Source organism: Haliotis rubra, unplaced genomic scaffold (assembly GCF_003918875.1).
Source record: "Haliotis rubra isolate DU_JTF1 unplaced genomic scaffold, ASM391887v1 Scf65, whole genome shotgun sequence".
NCBI lineage: Eukaryota > Metazoa > Mollusca > Gastropoda > Lepetellida > Haliotidae > Haliotis > Haliotis rubra.
The window spans coordinates 265,581-288,275 of record NW_025767357.1 but is presented as its reverse complement, the minus strand read 5'-3'; the positions used below and the strand labels follow the sequence as shown (position 1 = coordinate 288,275).

The window sequence follows — 22,695 nt, the reverse complement described above, 5'->3', positions numbered from 1 at the left end:
AGGAACGGGGCCCAGGACATGCATCAATAAATCTTCATTTCAGATCAGAGTATTCATGATAATAATCTCCTGTTCTGTCAGATTTCTCTCTGGCCGACTTCCTGTCTGAAACGTTGTCTACTGGGTCTGAGAGGCTCACTTCAGTCATCGCAGCCAAACTGTTTGAGAGGCTGGAAATAGCGGGATATCTGAAGGCATCACAATGTCAAAATACAAGGAGACCTTATGTGCCTGCAATCAATGGATGGAACAACGGTAGGACCCGGGTTAATAGGTCATATGTTGAACCATCATGTATATATATTCTAATGAGATCATTGTGCTAAATAAACGTCCAAAGCTAAAATTTGATTATATTGTAAAATATTTTCAATAAATGCCAATTTCCAATGACCAAATGGATAAGTTAGAGGCCTGTGCCTTTCCATTACTTCAGAATGTCCAGTTGTGGGGCTTGACCAGTACCTCCTAGACCTCCCTGATTCCATGGCATGTCACGTGCCCGACATCTGTACCGCCGTTGACTGCTGCATCTACATCGACTTCCTGTCACGTGCCTTCAACGTCTTCCTGACAGTGGACATGTGCACCTATCAGCTGACGGTGGGCGTTGAAAATCTGGTCTACAAACGGATGTTGCTGGACTATCAGTGGGGTATGTTATAAGGTTTCACAGGTTTTTTGTTCTGAAATGGTGCTTAGAGATACTTTATCTGAAGGTATCATTAAACAAGGTATTAATAAGTTCTAACATATAACGTTTCTTTTCACGAACCTCAAGTTTCATCACTGTTCTATTTCATTTATTGAAGACCTGTGAAGATCCGGGTTAGAATCGATCTTCAGTAACCCTTGCTTGACGTAAGAGGCAACTAATGGGATCGGGTGGTCAGGCTCGCTGACTTGGTTGACACATGTCATCGTATCCCAGTTGCGCAGATCGACGCTCATGCTGTTGATTACTAGAGTGTCTGATCTAGACTCAATTATTTACAGACCGCCGCCATATAGCTGGAATATTGCTGAATGCGGCGTAAAACTAAACCCACTCATTCATATATTGACACATGTTTCACTGGTACGTTGCCTTTCACCCCTTGTGGAATCTGCTTTGTGGATATTACATTGTATGTATTCACCTGGTTTCAGGTACAGAGGATCATTTCTATGTGAAAGGCGTGATACGTATTGAGTGAGTATTTGTAGTTTTTCTTTTACCTGTATAACATTGTATACCATACGCTTATGGTACATGTTACTGTACCGTACGCTACTGACGGCCACAAACACGCTACATGATAGACGATTTAGTTAAAGATATTGCATACATATATATTATTATAGGATATTTATGTAGCGCACATATCCATGTAACTAGTACAAGGTGCTGGTATTTTTCCCCTCGATCATTGGATGTCAATCTCAACGGGACATCGTATTATCAAGCTCAACTCCCTTGGGACCATACAACTCTTGCAGTCACTAGACTCACCGAGTTATTGCTGCTTTTCATCCTTACGAGGAAACCATTGTATATCAGAAATAAAAACTGAAGCTATCGTGTTTCAGTTACACTATCAACCAGTTGATCCTGGAGAAGAAACTGGAGGTGACTGCAGCTGTCAGTGTGTGTCTGAAACAAAACGAGTGTCTGTTCTCCAAAACCTTCCTTGACAAAACCAAGATACCACAACCCCTGTGTGACTGGGAGGCAAGGCTGCAACAGAGAAGTAAGTTGCTCTGCGGCTGTAACTATAGACGGTTCAAATGTTCCAAATCTAAAGTTACAAGGGCCAAGGTAGAAGCCAATGGTCTTTTTTTAAATTTCTGTATGTCCAACTTGTCTGTTGATAATTGTAGTCATGGTTGTAGCGCAAACACTGAATTTATTTTGATTTAGAACGCACTCGTGTGTGTTCGCACAAATGTGAGTATATGTGAATCAGTTGTTCGATCTTAATAACTGGCATATCTTATATTTTGATAAAACATACATGCACGTGTGGTTGATGATAATATCTCTCTTCCCCCAGATTTTTCCATGTCGAGATGGGCATCAGACAAGGGGCTATCCTCGGTCGTTCCCTCTCTCCCACATACTCTCATATCTCAACTCCTGGACGACCTGGGGGTGTCTCAGTACCTCGTCAGTTCGGCCTGTGACCAATCAACAAGTCCATATTCCCCTGCTGGGATAAACAACTGGAATGGTGGTAGGTATAAACCCACTGGTATCCCAGTTTCGCTGCGCTTCTGTGGCAATACGCATTTTTTCAGAATATTCCTTGAAAATTGTTCGTATAAGAAATTTGTTTTGGGGAATAAACCGGTCACATATGTTTTTTTCCAAGAAACCTCTTTTACCTGCATATTGTTGTGTATACTTTTAGGTATATATGTGTGCTTTACAACTTGTTTAATTTTCACACATATGTGTAAATCAAAATAGTTAATTATTAAGCATAAACATTGCTAAAAAATATTAAACAAATATTTTCCCATCTAAAACTTAATTATCATGAACTATCGCCTTGTGCCTTTTAAATGTGTGAATTTCAATCGATTCAGGAACACCTCCACAAGAAATGTTATCTTGATGTTTAAATTACACAATACATCTTTTTTCACCTTTTCCAGTATGCAGTAACATCATTGTACCACCACTGCCAGACTCTGTGAGATGCTACTTCACCGACAACTGTTCCACTATCGGCTGTTGTGTGGATGTCCCTCTGGTCAATAGAGCAATCCAGATGACGTTTGATGTGGATATATGTAATCTTCAGATTACCATGATATTTGAAAAGCTCTCTGCGACCGTGTCTCTCCTGGAGTACGAATGGGGTACATAAAGTATCAAAATGATCTTAAATAACCTAAAACAAATAACAAAATGTTACATTGATATTACTAACGGTAAATATATGTCCTAATCTTCAAAACAGCACCTGCCATTTCTTTTGATGACCATACCATATATGTGTATATAAATATTTTTCAGGTACAACTGGTGTGTTTATCCTTGGATCCATGGCGCAGCTGACGTAAGAGAAACACACAATTAAATCCATGATTTACCGATGTACAATGTACAATATTTATCTTTGTTGGGGGGCGGTGGGGTAGTCTTGTGGTTAAAGCGTTGGCTCGTCACGCCGAAGACCCGGGTTCGATTCCCCACATGGGTACAATGTGTGAAGCCCATTTCTGGTGACCCCCGCCGTGATATTGCTGGAATATTGCTAAAAAAAGCGGCGTAAAACCAAACTCAGTCAGTATCTTTGTTGGACGTAATGTACAGACTATAAAAACATTTGATATCAATGTTAAAATATCGTTGGTGCTAACACACAACATCTGATATGAATGCGTACGCCTCGTATCTTACATTCAAAATAGCGATTCATTTTTAAGGATTTCTTATGAAATGGAGGCCTCTTGACCAATGGTCACTTTGACGAAGGGATGATCACAGTGGTTAGAAATGATTCAAATGTACCACTGAGGAAACAAATCATACACTATGTATAACAGCTTGCCAATACAATGTCACCATAGGTACAAAATAAAGCATATCCCAGAGTCCCAGAAGCTGGTGGTTGACATGCTGAGTATCAAGATATGCTTCGAGAGCAACTCGTGTATATTGGAAGTTCCAATCTTGTCCAACTCGGAGCTCGTCTATTCTCCGTGCAACTCGAGTCTACCAATGCCATTAAGAGGTAAACAATATAAATACGTAAATTGCGTTTAGAAAGGTTGACGATAAAGGCCATGTAGAGGCACTTGAAATGCTTGAATGCTATTACGCTACATGTAACCCAAATCATGTATATTTATGTTACAGTAAATGTGTCAAATCAGGAAATGTGTAAATTTCCTGGAATATTTACACATTTCCTGATTTGAGGGCCTGAGTTTTTTTTACACATTTCCTAAAAAGGCGTGTTTGCTTAATTTGCAATGAAAACAGGAGAATGGCCAATATATGCTAATTATTTAAAGCCAGTCACAGAACATACTACTGAGCAATGACAATGTTAAGAGGATAATACTTCGAATATAATAACAAAGTGTTTAATCCTGTTGGTAGGAAATGTGCTTATTATTTGAAGTCAATCACAGAACAAACAGACGAGCTTAATCTTTTGACATCAAAACGGAACAATGACAATATATAGTCTTACTTCAACCATGAAATCGTTCCAAGAACAACTGCTTCCAGAGACTTCCTGAACATTTACAACGCCGTTCATTCATTCAATCATCCATTCAATCATTTATTCAATCATACATTCATGCTGGACAACAAACAAGAATAATTGGACGTGTTAAAACTGATATCTGTAAAAGAACCATAGGCATGAGTGCCCTGTCCCCCGCGGTAAGTCATTTCTGTTGTTCAGTTTGCTATCCAATATTACCAGTGTTGCTGAACAGTATTTACAGGATGTTGTAATATTATTACAAAAAATACGATTACTTCATATCATAACATGTTCATGATTGAAACGTCATGAAAATCGAGTATCTCAACCAAAGAAGTGATCTTCACACTGGTATTATGTTGGCAGGACTGTCCCTTGACTTTTGGGAGGTTGAAAAGTGTGCTCTTCTAATGTCGGGTAAGGCCATTTATCATTTACCTGTCCAACTGAAACTTAAGTCTTCAGCAATAGGTATTTACATGGGGAAAAAGACAAAGTATGAGCAAAACATTTTATGATGAAGATGTATCTTGTAATTTACTTCTCACATGATATTTTTATCGCAACAATGTTGATCTAGCATTATTTATGATCGGCGAGTTGTTTGACAATAAACTAGGATCAGATCAGACTCATTGACCTGATTGATACATCGTATCCCAATTGCGTAAATCGATTCTCATGTTGTTGATCATTGGATTGTCTGGTCCAGATTCGATTATTTTTTACATATAGCTGGATTATAAAAAACAAACAAACAAATCTTACTTATCAACACGATCTGTGCCTGTATATTCATAATGATAACGCCATTCAGGGAGATTATTTATTTCGAAATGAAGAGAAAACGGGAGTGAGAGACTAATACTTTCAGTAAAATACTATATCCTTTACGGAAAAATATTTTGTAAATCTTGTACTGAGTAGATTGCCCAACACCTCTCTCCACGGCTATCTCGAGCACCTGCCGCCTGACTGACAACTGCATGGGCATCACGTGTTGTGTGGACGTCGACCTGAAATACCTCGGCATCTACTCCATCTCTGCCGGTATCGAGGTTGACCACTGCAATGACCAACTTGTGTACCATATAGAGAACAAGGAGTGGACAAAGACGCTTCAGGTAGTGGAATATGGTGAGTAAGGGCTGAATTTGCAGCGACCATTTACAATGAGGTGAGGTGAGGTCAAATTGGGTTTAACGTCGTGCTTGAGAATATGTCGCTCATATGACGACGTGCATGCGTGTGTATGTGTATGTGCGGCTGCTTGTACTAGCCCAGACTTAGGCTGGTTTTATAGTGCTAGCCCACTGAGATACCATGCCGCAGTGAAGCATGAATACCCCACTCAGACACAGTATACTGACTCCGAGCCGACCAGTCCTTGTTGTACCCAATAATGCCGAGCGCCAGGCAGGAACCAACACGTGCCACATTTTAACGTCTTTTGGTATGACGCGGTCGGGGATCGAACCCGCAACCTTCCGCTCTCCGGGCGGACGCTCTAACCACTACACCACGGAGGCGGTACCATTTACAATGAAAGATCAACCACAGTCCACTGAAAAGGTCGGAAAATTCAAATTTGGCATGGTGTATAGTGTATGTTTCTCCAGGAATGATGCAGAAATCTAACGTTTTGGAAATAATTATAATTTTATTCAGTTTCTGTGTGACAGTACAGATATTACACGCTGGACTTGAATTTGCAATCATGACTCCTGTGTCATGTTGATAGCGATTCATAAAACGTTTTGTTTTCTGCCCTCAACCGAAACACCTCGAGGTAAATGTCCCACATCAAATGTGTCAAACCAATAACTTTACAATCATGTAATGGATGTTTTTTGCCAGATTTGGGTAATCCCGGGCAACGGCTTCTTTGGTTACAGGAAATGTGCCGGGCAGAGTTTGATAGAAATCTTGTATTTTTGCCAAGAATAATCACCATGAAGTTGTTGTTCTGATGAAGTTGGGAGCCATGTTCGGGTATATCAGTGACCCTGGCTCACCTTTTGTGGCTTGTTATTTATGTTTCAGACAAAAACCACACATTGTCAATAGGCAATGACATCACATTGAGCTACTTGATCAGCAAGACTCCGACTCTGTATGAAGTGTCCTTCCATCTGAAAATATGTGTCACGAACGGCCCTGATGACCCTAACACCTGCTCCTTCTACAATCTCCTGGACAACAAGATGTTCCAGGTTCCTTCATGTGTTCCTGGTGGAAGAAAAAGGAGGAAACGAGATGTTCTTGATTTGTGAGCATTTCCAATGAGACAATTTTACAAAATGTACGACAGGGTATATCACATGTCATTACAGTAAGATTCACTGTCAAATGCTATAAAAGTTGCCTTTTTTGGTTCAAATATATATGTATATTGATTCCATTTGCAAAGATCAAGATATTACAGTTACAGCTGGTAGCTTATAATGGAATATATCGTCCACCTACATAATGAGATATACTTCAAATGTTACAAAATGTGCGACAGGGTATATCTCTTGATATTAAAGTAAGATTGTTAAAATGCTGATAAAGTGGTACTATTTTGTTTAAATGTACCTGTATATTGATTGGATGTACAATATAACAATATTACAGTTACGACAGATAGTTTATAATGGTATAAATCGTCCACCTGCATGATGCAAGTCGTTGTATCTGGAACACATAATTTTATCAGTGAAGTTCAAATTTTAATTGAAATTTAATTGAATTAATTTTTTTTGTTTGCTCGTAGATTTATTATATATATTACACATTTCTGATTTGTCAGTACGGATATTAAATACAACCAAATCAAAGTTAATTTTTGAGAAGGTAATTATAAATTGTTTTCCATCAGCTCATTTTTGAACTAGTCTTCCTGCTTTTATTCCTTATTCAGAGTGAAAACAGGCAATGTAAAGCGGATCCTTAGGGAAGCTTTGAAGCAGAATTATACGAATGAAGAAATCAAGGATCTCCTTGCCAGACTGAAGGCAGAAGCAGTATGATGTGTTTTTTATGCACTAGCCCTATCAATTAAAGATTTATCAAATTCAATGTCCAGTTTATATAAATAAGGTGTACGCGTAAAGACCCGACCTTGTGATATTTTCAAATAGGATGAAGGAATGGTTTGAAATTCCAGAATCTAATAGAAAAGAGGCGTGTGCCTAAAACATGACTGTTCACCTAATATTAATAAAAAACCCTTTTATTCAATTACTTTTAGAAAGGTGTCAAATGGAAGATGTCTTACATAGAAAGTGTAATTCCAAATTTCTATACTATCTTTCCTAATGTTATATACTTTGTCTCGTTCTTTGGACTAACGATAAGACAGGGATAACCTACATCTATTCCAGAAACAACTCAGCACAGCGGTACTGGAAAGCACTGAAAATGATGGCATGGTGACCAACACTAAGAGTACCCTCAAGCAGATGGGCATTGCGAATCCAGGAACCATTCTGTACTCTGGGGAGGTCGGCAGTGGCAATGTCGTGCTGGGCATGGAAGGAGGTAGGTCCTTTCGGATCTTCTGAAATTATAGATAATACTTAAAACAAAGTTAATGCTTTTTTTACAGTGTACTCTGACATCACCAGCTCATAGACGTGGACACGTTTGGGAAATCAGCCATCTGGTCCTCACTCTTATAGTATTATATTTTCATGAAAGTAAGGCTATAATTAAATAAATATCTGTTGAAACCTGAAAATAAATAAATATCTTTTGAAATTAAATATATATCTTTTTGAGCATCTGAAACTGAGTTCTCTGTGATAATGCTGACGTATTTACTTTTAATTTGTGTTTTGAAGGACTGTGGATCCATTCTGCCTTTACTTGAAGTAACACATTATGTCCTCATATTTTGTTACTTATAAATAAGTGTCATATATTTCTGTTTCTAGGCGAGAAGATCATGAAGGTCCTGGGTCAGGTCACCGACATCCTGGGTCGCGGGGACCAGGCCTACACTGCGGGGAAAGGTCTGACTGGGAAAGGACTGGAGCTGCTTGGTGCTAAACTAGCCAACATGAGTATTGGGGAGATCATAGCCATGTTTGATGCCAAGAACATCGACCCTGAACTTGCTCTTCGACTGACGAGACAACTGAGAGATCTAGCTGTAGTGCTGGTAGGTATAATGAATCATGCATATTTTGCAGGGGGGGTCGCCATTTTACGCTTTTTCTAATTTGAGATTGGCATTTTAAAATTGCATGCAGATACGTTGAAGATATCTGAAGTCTGCGAAGTGTCATTCAAACGTTGAACTGAGAGTCTGTCCTGCTCATGGGCCATATTGAGTAGTAACAAACTTATAAAAGAGATTGCACGCATTAACATGTACACTGTTTCCCAAATATTGGACCATTTTAATCATTTGTATCTGATATTACATTGTTTTTAACAACGATCTGAGTGTGTAATATACCTTAAAAATGACAGCTTATTGAATACTCAGCTCTTCCTCAACTGGAATGTCTGATAACTTTGAAAAATGTGAACTCCTTGTGAAAACATGTCAGTGTCACAAGGTCTCATTGTTGCAATTCTGTTGTGATTTAGTACTGTGTTATTCCATGGGAACTGTATGACATATGGTCTTTTTCGCAACCGGTAATTGTTTTATTGGTTTTGCAGAAAAGGTAACTACTGACACATTATTTTGAGGAACTGTGAAGAAAAAATATAATATTCGTTTAGATTCTGTAACTGTTAATCTTCAACTTCACAGTATACGGACATCGTCAATGCCATCCTTAGCCGAGACGGGGTCAGTGAGTTCAGCTCATTTGATATAATCTTAAAAGGAGACTTCAGCTTACCAAGAAAAAGTATAACACTTTTCCAATTCAAAAAGAACTTCCTCGTTGGGGGTCTCGTACCAATGACATTTGGTAAGTTGAATGCATTTTGCTTACCTAATGTCAACGTTGACAGTTAACAAATCAGTTTAATACTTAACATATCATGATATACATCTTTATAAAATATATCCAAGAGTGTTTTGCCTGCGATTTGAGTCTTCAAATACAGTCCAGTGTCCACAACACTATATTCGGGAACTAAATATAGATCTACAAAGTAGCACGAGAACTAAATATAGACCTACAAAGTAGCAGGAGAACTACATATAGACCTACAAAGTAGCACGAGAACTAAATATAGACCTACAAAGTAGCACGGGAACTAAATATAGACCTACAAAGTAGCACATCAATGGTCAGGCGGTATCTCGTCAGCCATCCTGCCCAGCCGCTGAGGAAGAGCCAAGTGCCACTAATGAAAAGCATTGTCCAGCATCCGTACTGGGCGAATCACGATTACGTATGACATATGTGTGCTCATCCACGGTGCCATATTTCAGTGGTCCTTTGGTGCTGCTGGTAGTAGTCAAGCTGCTGTTACTGTCATCGCAGAAACTGCATTTGAGACATTCATTTTACTAAACTCAATGAAGATATGAAAACTCCCCGTAAAGCCTGTATCCCTCACACATACATGTACTACCAAATGAGAGCAGAATGATCGTATGATAAGTTGAGTATGCATTTAGGTTTGTTGAACATATTGCACTTAAGTAATAAAATAGTAATACGTCGATTCCCTCATTAAGATATATGACTGTTGTAAGCCTTTGATGATGGATATTATGTAGCCGTAGCCCTATGATAGCATTATGGTGGAAACTGCAACGTCCTGACAATGACCTTTGTTGGTGTTAGTCGCCCAGGCAGTAACATCAGGCAAATGCTTAACAACACATTTTTACACATACCCAATTCATCCAAGTGTTATCAGTTTTCATGTTCAGTTATCAATAGCTTGTTATTATAAATTGTTAATTACCTGAATCTTCCAATAACAGAATCGGGGGCCGGAGCATCGTTTGGTATGAATATAGGCGTTGGGGCAAAGATCCTTGGCATGACGGTATTTGGTGAAGCGGTGCCCTATGGGAGCGCCCATGTCTATGGAGAACTGGCCGTTGGATTCGTATTGTACGGCAAGCTGAGACTTGAGGGTTACCTGATGAATGTCCAGTTCCCGACAAGAGCAGAAATAGGATTTTCCAAGTTCCCTCTTGATTTGCGGTATTGTGCTGTGATGTTCATCCAGTAGATGACTATTTGATTGCTATCCATCAGAGCTGTACATAGACTTTGAAAACTGTTGTCATCGTGACTCATAACAAATGTTTTAGGGAGTCATTTTAAAGTTTTGTGAGTCATGAAAATATTTTGACAATAAAATGATTCGATTATGAATTCTAATTAAAGCAGTGGCTGCGAAAGTGTATTATTTAGCAGATTACCCTTTACAGTGAGAATACATAAATTGTTTATTGTATTTAGTGGATATGTTTGGATTCAGGGTACACTTATTTGGAAAACATATTGCGTCAGCTGTGACATATATAAAACAATTTTGGGGAAATTAATAATTGTTGAATCAAATACGCATTACCTTTTGTCCATGACGTCTAATGTGACTCGATATGACGTCAGATGTGTTGTTAGATCTCGTTAGATATAGGGATTTCGGGATGAGTAGAAATCACTTGTCGGAAAAAAGTCGACTCTTTGGGATTAAATACTTAAAATATATAAACTGTTTATTTAGGTTTCGTTGAGCGCTCTTTTGCTTGGACAAGGTTCAATGGGCGTTATGCAGACGGGTCATATATATCTTGGGCGTTATGCAGACGGGTCATATCTATCTTGAATGTTCCTGATTGCCAAGACGAATATGTAAAACTCGATTAATGCCTACAACGTTTATCGGTCGTCCAATATAGCAGGCAACGGGCATTCTACATTTGTGGGAGAATTTGTGTCCAATTCCAGGAAGCATTTATATTTACACGAAAACGTAAATTTTCAGACTGACAATGGATATGGATCTTATTCCGGTGATACTGGTACTGAAAGGGCTTGTGACAAAAGAAATCGGATTTCTCAAAGTTAAGAAAACATTGTACGAGGCTGAAATCTTCAGATATTCTGAACCTGTTATAAAGAAGAGACTTCTAGACACTGGCAAGAAAGAAGAAGACACATCTCCGCCAGAGTTTCTGGACTACGTGGACAAAAAACGTAAGGAACCATTCGTTGCAAAGCTTTCAGAAATACAAGACAGTTATTTCAACTCGCTGGGAGATAGCCATTTCGTTTATCCTGGAAATGGAAAGTCCTAAACCTTACGCCGAGGAGAAGAGGGAAGGGTGGGGACAAATTTAACAGCCAATTCTCGATCCTGTCACATTAATTGGTCCCCTTGGCTGAAACTGCCAGTCTTGGGATCACTGGGTCAGATGTTCCTCTTTGATGAAGAAATAGAACCAGCCATCCTTTGCTGGGGACGTAGCTGAAACCTTTCGTGGATCTGCCGTCTACAGTCGGTATTCATTGATAGCAAAATCAATCTCTGTTCTTTTTTTTGCCCAGTTGGGGCCATTAGTGGAACCCAACAGTTTTGTAAAATGTATATGATGCAATTGTGAGTGTAGAAATGTCTTTAGTCTTCATTATTTCTTACGACATCCGACCGCCTCCGTGGTGTAGTGGTTAGAGCGTCCGCCCGGAGAGCGAATGCACGTTTAATGACATTTGCATTAAAGCACATATGATACGCACGCGAACATTTACGTGACACTATGGATAATAAAATGGTATACAATATAATACGGCAAAACCTTTGATTCCATCAGGGAGGTTCTGGCAGACAGAAGAACAGTGTCTACATCACGGAGCTGCTTAGTGAGACAACTTCCCAATAGAGACTACACAGAACCGGCTGTAGAGATAGCCATAGCTGCCCAGGATGACCGGAGTCAGGTCCAGATCTTTGTGGATGCTGGGACCAAACCTGGACTCAGTGATGTGCTCAGTGGGGTAGTCCTTGGTGGACCATCAACAATCTTCACCCAGGTATGTCTGATTGGTACATTAATGTAAGCATAATATAATACTATTATCCGCATTGATCCGCAAATTGTTCGCTCATCACGCCGAAGACCCGGTTCGATTCCCGACATGGGTACAATGTGTGAAGCGATTTTCTAGAGTTTCCTGGAGAACTAAACTTACTCACTCACTCATTCGTAATGGTGGTACAAGTGGTTGTAGGTTTCCTTGTTTGGACTTTCTGTCCATATGACGATGTCATCTACATGAATACGAGATGGATTTTTATGAAAACCCTAAGTAATGATGAATACCTCTAGGGATATTATCAATCTGTGGTATTTGTGAGGATCGGTGTTAGGATAGGTAAACAGCAAGGCATATCTGTTGAAAGAGGCGACTAACGTGATCTGGTGCCCAGGCACGGTCATTTGGTTGATGCATGTGATGTCAATCACTGGATTGTCTGCATTATTCACAAACAGTGTCATAATGTTGGAATATTTCCGATTTATACTGCAAACCAACTTTTACAATATGAGGGGGGGCCTTTCTACAAATATGGAAAACGGTTGAGACTATGCATATTTGTCTTTGTAAATTTTGTTGTTTCAAACAACATTTTTAAAGCAGAGGACATTATACCTTCTTAGTTCTAAACCTTTTAAGATAAAAACAGATTTGGACACCGAATTTCAGGACATTGGAATTTGTTTGGTGTTTTTTACCACCTTCCTATTTGGTATTCGCTTGTATTTACTCGTGTTTGGACCCGATATTCCAGTGATTGACAGCAGTCAGGCAAGTCGCTACACCTATATGTTTACTCGTATGTTACGACCAGAATAGCATGCTGCGGACCAATTTTAATCTTTAAGGAATATACATCCAAATTGTTTAACACAATTTTACAAACTTACTTTGGGAAAATATCGTTTATCAGATTTTAATCGACACTTTGATTCCAGGAGGCTGTACTCTAAACATTTTACGAATGACAAAAAAAACCCTTTGACCTATTAAAAGTCGTAGTTTGGGGCAACATATAATATATGTTCGCTTTAGTATGTATAACAGTTGACAATTGATACATCTGTTGCAGCCATTTCACCAAAATAGTCACGGCGTTCCTGTTTACTTCACGGTGTATGGAGAGAACAGCGCAGGCGCGAGATCCACCGTGACTTGCGCAATCCCCACCTATGACGTCACGCCTCCTCTTGGCAGACTCACAGCGGACTATAGTTCAACCAGTAACCCAGCTGAGCTGAGAGGGAACGTTGTGGTTTATGAAGATTCCGATCTGATTAAATCCTCTGTGGGTGTCGGACTGGGAAGGGGAATCTATGCAGATGAAATAATAGCCTACAACTCTGTCATCCTCAGGGAAAGGCACACAACAGGCTATGACGGTAAGAAAAATGATAGATTCACATATATGTCTTTCTGACAGTTTTCAGTTTTAAGGGAACGAGAGCGTGTTTCACCTTTAGAAGTATATCAACCACTTCTGGGAGCTGCAGAAGTAAGGATGATATACTCAACGAAACGAATAAGGGAACACATGAAAGTGTTGCTTTACACTTTTCCAGGTTACGTCACAAGGTATGTATTGCACTGTGGGTGAAATTCTGGGAATAAATAAAGGAACACGTGTACTTTCATGTGTTCCCTATTCGTCTCCAAGAGTATATTATGTATCAGGCTTTGATCATCCTGTAATCAAACTGTTCATTGGCCAATAAGTCATCCACTACAAATACTATTTAATCTTGACTTGCAATAATTCATCTGAAAATGTAGATCATCAGCAACTCAAGAACTGTCTGAACTTCTGTGATATCGATATTCTTTTTACTTGCAATTTGTATCAATTAAAGCTATGAATATATTCCCAATTGTCTAGCTGCATCTGACATTACTGGCCATGAAGCGTTGAAACATTTCACGGGTCTCAAGGATGGTCGGCTGATTGGCCCAGTGTTTGCCGAGTTCTCCAGGATGAACCACGCCGGGTCGTGTGTGAAGGAGTGTATGAAGTTCCCGGAGACCAAATGTTTGAGCGTCAACTATGACTACGGGCCTAGTGGACATTGTGAACTGTTAGAAGGCATTGAAGGACGTGACCACAGAATCTTCATCGTAAGTTGAAGTTGTGAGTGAGTGAGTAAGTTTATTATTACTCCACACTCAGCTATATTCGGCGGTCTGTAAATAATCGTGTCTGGACCAGACAATACAGTGATCAGCAACGTGAGCATCGATATACGCAATTGGGATACGATAACATGTGTCAACCAGGTCAGCGAGTTTGACCACCCTATCCCGTTAGTCGCCTGTTACGACAGGCATGGGTCACTGAAAACCGGTTCTAACCGGGTCCTGCACGTGTGATATTTCTGTGCTACCTATACCAATCTACACAGATAGACACGTTAGTGAACGAAGCTTCACGTCAATATGATGCTGTAACTCATTGCTACATGTTTCCATAGATTAAAGACCATATTGATCTAGGAAATCACATAATTTCATGAGGGTGAAATAAACCCTGATGCGGGATTTCTTTAATTCCTCCTCGATGACATGAGTATCGGAGTAATGTCAGTGATGCAAGGCATAATAAATAGATATGACAATATTATGTTCTTTGTTAAAAATGTTTTTAGCAAATCGTGAACTAATAAAGTGACAATTTAAGGTTACCCGAGAAGACATGATGTTATCGAAATGGCTGAAATAACTAAAGTACAATTCACTATATTTGAAAATTGAGGCGATGTGGAAAAAACAATGTTTAAACAAGTGTGCACTGATTGGAATGATAGAAATCGCAGTGTTGCAGCATATAACACAATTCTTCATCTTTCCCCGTAGTCTGATCAGTATGCTCACTATGAGAGGCTTGGAGTTGGTCTTGCCCACGAGTTCATCTACAAGGATCTGTCTCTACGTCACGGGGCCATGTACTACTTCAACCTTCACCTTGTCAACAACCTCCAGTTTGAGGCCATGCTTCATAGCAAGGGAGTTCTGGTGGATGTAACGCCCCCCGAACCAGGTATTTGTTTCTTTAATTACATTAGATTTTCTATTCTATTGTTGTTTGTTCAGACAAACACCGCGGTGTCTAAGTTGCGGGGACCAAGGTAAACACTGAGTATTACCGATGTTAGACACAACCGCAAAACTTCAGAAAGAATACGCAAACAATAATCATTTGCTTCAAGCGAACCGTGCGTTCGACATATCAGAGTTTAACACAATGGTGTTTGATTGTATTTGGAAAATCCTGAAGAACAGAGATTGTGTCGCTTCCTCATATATGTGCGTGTGTGATCCTACACGCATCCGACTCTGTGTAACAATACATCCACGACCGCGGGTATGTGTAAAAGTGCTGACATAGTGATATTGGTCTGTCTTTTCAAACCTGCCATTATGGAATTCAACATGGAAGTACATGCTAGTGAATCATCTTCTCGATTTCCTCTTCCATTTCTGGTGTCCCCCGCCGTGATATTGCTGGAATATTGCTAAAAGCGGCGTAAAACTAAACTCAGTCAGTCAGTCAGTCTTCCCGAGAGCAAACCGCTGATGCGAAAATGCAAATCACCTCCGCGTTAGACAACATATCTTTGTTGTATCGGACACATTCATTGGCGTTTGTTGATGTATGTTGTTGTTAATATAGATGCGATGCAGGGTTGAGGAGCGGATATAATCTTGCAAAAATGCAAATCAATAAATATATATAAATGCTGCTAGCGACGGTAAATTATTCTTACTCACTCCCCGACTGACTCCCTTACCCATCACGGGCTGCAGATTTCGTCAGCTACTGAACATCCGTATGTGCTGAACATTAATGTGGATTTCACACATTAATCGCACATTAAAATCAAAGTTATGCACATACAACCACAAAGTGAGTGAGTGACTTTAGTTTTACGCCGCACTCAGCAATATTCCAGCTATATGGCGGCGGTCTGTAATTAATCGAGTCTGGACCAGACAATCCAGTGATCAACAGCATGAGAATCGATCTGCGCAATTGGGAACCGATGACATGTGTCCACCAAGTCAGCAAGACTGACCACCCGATGCTGTTAGTCGCCTAAGCCGGACCTACAGGGGTCAAAACTACAAAGTATATGGACAATTGTTGGTGATACACTTTACTGCTACATGTAAATGCGCACGTTTTTCGCCGCACGCACTTTTGTACTTTAATCATTGCTTCTCAACAAAACAATAGTTTCATGAGAAGATGTGAAACACCTGTACCATTCACTACTTTTCAGGTCAACTGGCAAACGTCATGCTGGATGTACTGGAGGTGAACACGTGTTCGCGGTTGGCTCCAAATGACAGGGTAGACTGGAAACTCAGGTGTCGAGGTGTCAATACACAGGTTCAAAACCACAGGTAAGCGACAGGTGTTGGAGTGACAGCAATTGCTCGTTCAAAGAGCTCGTGTTCACATGTAACCGCATAAATATCGTACTGCACAATCATGTTCATGAAATTTCGATTACTCAACGAGAGTGGTAAACGCATCGTGTACGTTGCCGAAGTTATATGTTTAAACTCATAGAGTTATAAATTCTTTAATAAGCGCCAATTATTATCCTAAATATATATATATATATATATTTATATATATATGTGTGTGTGTGTGTGTGTGTGTGTGTGCGTGCGTGCGTGCGTGCGTGTGCGTATGTATGCCACATATCGACATTTTGTTTTTTTACAGAATAATCCATGATGGTCCCGGTTCTAAGACAGTTTTCAATGGCGTCATACCGTTCACCGACCTTCTCTACACTAGAGCCACCAGATTTATAACAGGTTGGTTGCTGGTCATCAACATGCCCATTGTTTGAAGTGTACATATATGTCACAAGTATCAAGATCCGCTCCGTACATTAACATCGTCAAAGCGTCCATGAAGCCAGTGTCTCACCAGTCACATGCGTCCTCAGCATCAGCTGTCCGCTGCAATGAGGGGCAGTGGGGTAGCCTAGTTGTTAAAGCGTTCGCTCCTCACGCCGAAGACCCGGGTTCGATTTACAACGGGGATACAAATACGACGACAACATCTACTCGCGTATCTTGGACCTGTTCCTAAACAAATATTGAAAAGTATGGCTAATGTTAATTTCTGCGCTATATATTTGAGATTAAGATGTTTCGAAGGTACGATTTTGTTGGAATACAGTTTGCTGAAATATGGCACTATGACTGACTGTTGATGGGGCGGGGAGGCTCACTTGATCGCGAACACCTGGTGTTGTGAACATTTGATAGTGATTTACGCTTATGACTTGCTTATACATGACATTGTACAGTGGACGCTCCTTTGTCTGTTTTCTCGTGATTATGGCCATGGGGGTGTCTTATTGTTCCAGTGATGTCCAAGACATTGCCAAAATAGAATCATTTCTCGACATACAAACAAAATATCATCCCTGGCCAATAAGCCTCGTGTTCGAAGGATGCATGGTAGCAGCCGGTCATACTGCCTTATTTCAAGTTGTACTGATTCTCTGTGTCCTTGTTTCAGCTAACTGGGACGGCATCACGGACAAAGAGACGGGCATACTGGGCTACTCCTTGACTGTAGGGACACAAATCTGTGAGGAGCTGATTCACCCCCACCATGACCCTCACGGGCACCTGTTTGACGAATCTGGGTGGACCAATAACGCTCTACTCATTCCAAGGCCGCCCTATAATCCTCTCCCAGGTACCTTTGTCGTGTTACTAGTGTAACGGTAAATCCGACCATGATGCATTGCCATTGCCCATGCTCTTTGTTTGTAGTGGAAAGTATTCGGCAGTATTTCAACTACACTACGTGAACGTACTTCTTACTTTGTCTGAACCGGAGTGAGTGAGTGAGTGAGTTCAGATTTTAGTCACATCGGCAATATTTCAGCCATATCGTGACTAAAACAAATTATAGATTCATAATGATTTAAAATAAATTATAAACCTGTCAACGAAGGACAGTAAAACAACTAGCGTATCACAGGTATATATTTAAAACTAGTGATTAAATCTAAACCAGTTTAACTGTAGAGGACGATACAATATAAAAACGGGCTATTGATCGCCAACAACTGAAGGTAGATCACCATACCAGGGACCATGGGGACTTACTTTCTGAACCAGACAAGTGCGTGCCCTCAAAGTGTATCCAATGAATACGAACACCAGATCTGTGAAATCTGTGAGTCATCAATGAAAACCGGTAATGACATCAGGTGTTCGCAAATTGTATCCATGCTCGTGAAGCTGTCAGAAATCGTCATTAATTAAATTAATCGTTTGATCGGGTGTTCGTGGATGTCTGTTGTCGTGTATTGACTGGAGTCCTTACTAATACCAGCTGGTATATTTTCAGATGGGAAGTATTACGTGACGTTACGAGCTCTGAACAAGGTCGAGTATGGAGGGCCATTAGCGACTACAGTCTGTCACACCACGCCTCTTGGCATTGACAACTCACCACCGTTTCTATATGAGATCTATAATATCTCCTACGATGAAGATACATTCATCATTAAAGCGCAGTATAACGCCAGGTAACTGTGTGTGTGTTTTTAAATCTGATCTGATCCGTTTCTATATGAGATCTATAATATCTCCTACGATGAAGATACATTCATCATTAAAGCGCAGTATAACGCCAGGTAACGCTGTGTGTGTTTTCAGATTCTAAATCTATAATATTTCCTACGATGAAGATACATTCATCATTAAAGCGCAGTGATTCTGATCCGTTTCTATATAATATCTCCTATGATGAAGATACATTCATCATTAAAGCGCAGTATAACGCCAGGTAACGCTGTGTGTGTTTTTATATCTGATTCAACATACAACACCCATACACACCCAGATTTGGTTGTGTCCTGAATGTCATAAATGAATGCGTTTATGTTCAAGTAATAACGTTGCTATCGACCAGTACCTTTTAACTTAACAATCACTAACCTCTTAAGATTCTTTTCTATATATACTACTCAACTTTAGCTGGAATCATTTAATATCCAGGTCCGGTGTGTTTCTGATTGATGTAGGAGTATGTTTATTTAGAACTGAAGAACGTAAAACTTCATTTAAAGCTCATTTACATAAATACACAGTTCTATTTTTTGCAGTCGGGTAAACTTCCTTTTTTATAAATCTTATATCTACACAATGTAAAACTACACTTTTTCAGTTGTCAAAGTTTGTATTTTTCGCTTTAAAGTATAGAATGTCAAATAAATCTGTATGATATAATAATGTTATGTATACGTTTAAAATGTATTGTAAATTATATTTTCATTGGGCCTGTGGCCTTTAAACTTCATTAATAAGACACTTTCACTGCCGTCGGGTAGTTACAGTTTGAAATTTCTTTCTATCCCTGTCAAATATTGAGTAGAACATTATGTGTCTCACAGTGACCCAGATTCAGACATCAGAGAAGCAGACTTGTGTCTGGGACAGACCAGAAATGACTGTAATCACATGAACTGGCAGAGTTCTTCTCAAGGAGATGGCAATATCACCCAGAAGTTCCAGATCCCAGGTGGAACTCTTGTCTGGATTAAAGTCAGAGTAATCAACAATGGTAAGTAATAGTAACAGGTTTGTGACAGTTATGGTGACATCAAGTGCCCGGTCCAGACCTCTAGTGGAGCTGTTGTCTGCATAATAACGTTTATAACAATGGTTAGTAATAGCAAACCATCTTTTCACACTGAATGCAGTTCCAGACAGAAGCACGATGCATTATAAAACTTACTACGACCAACATATATAGAACGACATCATAATTAATGGTTTAATTGAGTAGAATACAACACATATTATTGCTCCTTAGAGAACTCTCCATACTGGGAAGTGCTGTTATTATTTTTACTGAATATAAAAAGGTGTCAAGGTCACTACCTTAAACCTTATATAGTACGAGCGCTTCAATCAATATGCTGCCGCTTACAATGAAGTTACTGACACATAACAACATACGATAGAATATAATTTTCACGACATGGCATTGTGTATGTTTCAGTTGAATTAGCGACAGTGGGCGTGTCCAACCATCCAATCGTTGTGGATTCCTCACCCCCCGAACCAGGCATTGTGAATGATGGACCAGTCTACAAGCTTGACCTCGACTTTACCAAGGATGCTGACCAGGTAATGATACGGGTCATGTTCTATATTTCCAAAGCAAAGAGTTACAATTTCGACGTATTAGACAACTGATTCACCGGGCCCAAATCTCAAGCACCGTTGCACCTATTATTCATGCTATTGTTTCAATTTCATTTTCCAAAACTTTGAATTTACTCCTAATATTATTTTCGCATCTACAACAGATCTGCGCAAACTGGTTTGACTTCCGTGATCCTGAGTCTGGGATTTCCCACTACGAGGTGTCGGTTTTTGATGATACAAACACAACTATCTCCGAGCCGGTCAGTCTTGACCACAAGACATTTAAAATCTGTGTCCAGGTGGGCTCTGACCAGAGGCTCGAACACGGCAAGGCCTACAGATTCTACCTCACAGCGTTCAATGCTGGCCACAAACAACTGAACGTCTCGGCAATGTCAGATGGAGGTAATTCAATGTCCAATACTATAATCTTTGTCAATTGTGAAAACAAACATCTGAAGTATACTCATGCCAATAATGGTTGTCACCCCCCCCCACCCCAACCCCCACACTTCACACCCCACCCCACACCCCATCTCAAATGAAAAATATTGAAGGGGGTGACAACCATTATTTGCAGGAGTATATATTTGACAGGCTTCTGACGCATCACATACGGTGTACAATTTCGACCCCAATATATAATGCCAGCTTAACTAACCCGCCATGGGTCTTTGTTTATCACTTATCTCTAACAATTCAGCATTTTGACCCAAATTCCAGTGATCGTGGATCTGACTCCCCCCGTACCCGGTGATGTTGTCGACGGTATACGGGACAGCTTTGTCGACGTTGAGTTCAGTACCCACGTTGCTACAGTTGGAACCCAGTGGAGGAACCATAGTGACCCCGAGTCTGACATAAGAGAGTATGCTGTACAGATACTAAGAGAAAAGTAAGTCGGCAGGATATCACTGAGAAACCAACATGAGCTAGAGTCTCCCATCAGATGACCCAGAGTCCGCCATCAGAGAGATTGATACACTGATACTCAAGCGAGTGAGAGGAAAACACTGACGTCATATACAACGTGAAATGGGGCTTAACGTCACTGACAGGATTATTTTTGATTTGTACAAATAGATGCCTTTGTAATTATTATCACACTTTCAAAATTAACGAAGATTGTAATTAAATACTTAACATTACGGCGAGAGAAACAAATAATTAATGCAGAGTCGCAGCTGTGTTGACCCAAAAACGTATTCGATGGTACTTGAAGTTTCAAATCATAGCAATATGTACCAATGTAAATCATATCCTAAGTACATGGTGATGAAAATTATTTTGAGTTTTCCATCAACTGACATGCACAATGCCCTGATGTAGAGACTGTGTTATAACAGGTGCTCAAATATTTCCTTCATGTATTTCGAATGTTTCAGGAATCTAGCTCCAGAATTTGAGGTATTAAGAGACTGGAACACTCTGGGCGAAGACGTCAGACAGATCGAGTGGCACAACTTCCACCTGAACCATCAGGACATTGTCAAGACGAAGCTGAAGACCATCAACAACGCCCTGGGTACTGTAGAACAGACAACAGATGGGTTTGTGGTGGATCTCACTCCGCCCAGGATGGTGTTCCTAGGTGATGGACGTGAACAGAACAAAGATGCTGACTTCCAGGTGAGGCTGTGGCGCGATAGAACGTCTTGTGACATATATCATGCACCCATTCAGGGAGTGTTTGGGTAGCCTAATGGTTAAAGCATTCGCTCGTCACGCCGAAGACCCGGGCTCGATTCCCCACATGGGTACAACGTGTGAAGCCCATTACTGGTGTCCCCCGCCGTGATATTGCAGGAATAATGCCGGAAGCGGCGAAAGAAAAAACCCATACTCTCACTTACACATTCAACAATTGACTGCCTCAATACGTAGGCGTCGTAGATGTATCTACCTTTCATTATGTATGGCATTCATGATCGAGATGTTTAGTTGAAACCTCTGAAATTATTTTGTTCCAGCTATCCAACACTACTGTCGAAGCCAACTTTGAATTCATTGATGAAGAGTCCGGTTTGGATCATTACAAGTACAAGGTGTTTCAGCTGCACCAAGGGTCAAAACATCAAATATACCCAGGTTGGTAGAATCAATGTAGCCGCACAGTTAGTCATGTACTATCCACATGGAAAACTGTTATAGGCAAGTTGTAGTTAATGTTTTCAAAGTTAGACGTAGTCTTAATGAAAAACTTAATATCAATTTAATATAAAAGATACTAGTATAATATCTTGACCATTTCTGTCACGGTAGCATCATTGATATTGATTGTAAAGGGATATTTCAAAATATGAATATATGTGAACTATGGAATATAAAATATAATTCAGCGTCAATAACTG

General features: G+C 40.0%; 1 long non-coding RNA gene across 1 annotated transcript; it reads left to right on the top strand.

Moving 5' to 3' along the window:
- The first annotated feature begins 479 nt into the window (after positions 1 to 479).
- On the top strand, positions 480 to 11,956 carry LOC124257150. The gene is made up of 3 exons (XR_006893192.1): positions 480 to 655; positions 1,177 to 1,178; positions 11,946 to 11,956. It is a non-coding gene; the product is annotated as an uncharacterized LOC124257150 (long non-coding RNA).
- The last annotated feature ends 10,739 nt before the right edge of the window (positions 11,957 to 22,695 follow it).